Genomic DNA, 2813 nt, shown 5'->3' with positions numbered 1-2813 from the left:
GTATAGTTGTTACTGAGGTGACATTGCATAAAGTCATCTGCCTTGACCTCTTTGAAAACCCACGGAATATAAATGATAATTAACATTTTCTCTGCGTACAGTGTGCTTTGTGTTTTTAAAATTTTATTGTTGGTAGATCATTTTGACTTGGCCACAAAGGTAAGGGGGAGGGAGGGAGGAGAGCTGCTGAAAGACATCTAGTAATCCTTGCAGACTTGACTGTGCAGGGAATTATTTTTGTAAAATCATGTTTTGTTATGTGACTGGCATTATTTAGACTTTAATTTCTATGAATGAATAGAATGAAAATGATAATTACTTGCTTGTTTTTATGTGCGTGCGCTGAAGGAAAGTGGAGAGATAGTGGGCTGAGGATGCTGAAGAGAAATGGGGAAGAGAGAGTAGGGAGAAGACGCTGATTTATAAATTGACAATTGTACAGAATATTGTTTCTTTTTATACTTTAATATAATAAGTTCAATATAAAACAATTCAAGGCTTGTGTGGATGGAATCAGGTAGTTTGTTGGGATGAGGACTGAGTTTACGGGGATTAGTCCAATAAAATGGTATCTTCTTATTTCTCATTATTTGTTTTATTTTTATTTGTTAATTTGTAAAATGGTGATTGTTATGTATCAGTTTTTTCAAATTTACATCTACTGTCTTTATATTTTGCACAGTATTAGAGGGCATGTATTACTGTTTTTGTGGTGTTGTGGTGTTGCATTGTATGCAGAGTCTAGTTTCTTGGTGGTTCAGTTTAACTTTTGTCTACATATTTCTATCTTTAGTTTGTGATTATTCCATATTGGGCGAGGGTGTATCTGTCTGTGTATGAAAGGGACATGGCTTTCTGATAGCATTGACTGTACAGGATCAATTGACTGTGCAGGATCTGGCTTGTTTAGTTTTACAATGTATGTGTTGGTGTTCTAGTGTTCACTGCAGTGTTTAAGATGCTGCCTTTTCCTAGGTACACTCTTGTATGATATGTGGATTGTTACTAAAAATCATATTTTTCATATAGATGGGGGGTGTCAAAAAATGATGGGCCCCGGGTGTCACATATGTTAGGTACGCCACTGATCATCCATTCAAAAGAAACAAAAATGACAGAAAATTATGAGCACAAAAACATGGAGAAAAACAAACCTATAATGTAAACCCAAGTATAGAGTTCACAAAAAATGCTTTCAAAAACTGAAGCGTGAATGGAATAAAACTTATCTGAAGATCGTCTGTCTGTGGCAGTTTATTTCATTATGTTCTTCGAAGGCTGCTCCAGCAATATTCTCCCGACAGCAAATACTTCTGTTTCGCTTCATCAAAGAAGCTCCATCAGGGGAAATTTTTACATTTCATTTGAAAATTGTAGCAAACATCCACGCCACTCTGCACCAACTTCAGCAACTCCAAAATGGCCGCGGAACCGAGAGACACACCTGACTCATTCAAAAAGAGAAGTGAAACAGAAGTACTTGCTGTTGGGAGAAAATTGCTGGAGCAACTGTCTATGTATGAGGTTGGTTTATCTCCATGTTTTTGTGATCATAATTTTCTGTCATTTTTGTTTCTTTTGAATGGGTGCTTGAGATTATCTGCAGAGCTTATTAACAGTGTGCCTTTTTTTTGCTTATGTTGATTTTAGCATTGCTCATATGCCAGCTGTTATCATGGATTTTTTTTTCTCCTATTTGATTTAAATCTCTAACTGTATCGGATCCCTATATTTTGAGGACTTGGGCACTTTCCGGCAAATTCTATATAGTCTGTCTAAAGTTAGGCTCCTATATCAGCGAACCTAGCCAATGTAGATGCCCAACTTACCCCCCCCCCCACCCCTTGCCCCCCTTTTATGAAGCCATGTTAGTATTTTTTTCTTGCCGATTGTGGCGGTAAAAGCTCCAAAGTTCATAGAATTCCTATGAACATCAGAACTTTTACCGCCGTGGCCAGTGATAAAAAAACTCTAACGCGGCTTCATAAAAGGGGGGGGGGGAGGGTTAATTGGTTAATAGGCTTAATCAGCACCAGTAATTGTTTTCTTTCTGAATAGAGATTAGTGGGACCGTGTGCATCATGGTCAGTCTTTCTCTGTGGTACTCCATTCATGTGTAAAGCACTCAGAAGAAGACTGTTACACAATGAGTTTATAGCTTGCAGTGTAAATACCACAGTACTGCATTGTATTACAGAAAGTCACTCCAGCAGGTCTGGTTTACAGACTTTAATATTTTCCCTTCTTGTTGATAATCAGTGTGTTGCACTAAAAAATAGCATTAGTGTGACAGGGTTTCCTAATAAATAATGATATCATAAATTCTGCTGAAGCAAAAGCTAGCTTTTTTTGGTCATGGCTCAAATTGTTGTGTTTGGCTGTGCTCCTGGAAATACAATATGCTTTATGATAAAATCATGACTTCAAGAGAAACTGACTCCAGGGTGGACTAAACCATGGCTCATCCTCGTTCATTGTGTTCTCGAACCTGGAAAAAGTTCAAAAGACAAATGCATTAAAAAATCTACTGTAAATATTAGTACTAATCATGAAAAATTAGAGGGCAAAAGCAAACATAGCTACTATACATTAAAACAAAAGATAAACTGAACTTAATGATACATAACCCATATTTTACTTCTAGTGCATTACTGCTGAAGTTTATTAGCAATTTAGAAATTATAAGGGCCAAGGGTGCTTTTTGACTGATTGGCTGTGCATAGAAAGGACAATTCTGTCACAATCAGTCCTCTGGGCATTCCTTTCTAGGATTGCTTGTAATGTAGAACTGATGTTGGTCCAAAGTAGACTCC

Source organism: Geotrypetes seraphini, chromosome 2 (assembly GCF_902459505.1).
Source record: "Geotrypetes seraphini chromosome 2, aGeoSer1.1, whole genome shotgun sequence".
NCBI lineage: Eukaryota > Metazoa > Chordata > Amphibia > Gymnophiona > Dermophiidae > Geotrypetes > Geotrypetes seraphini.
This window is presented reverse-complemented; position numbering follows the sequence as displayed.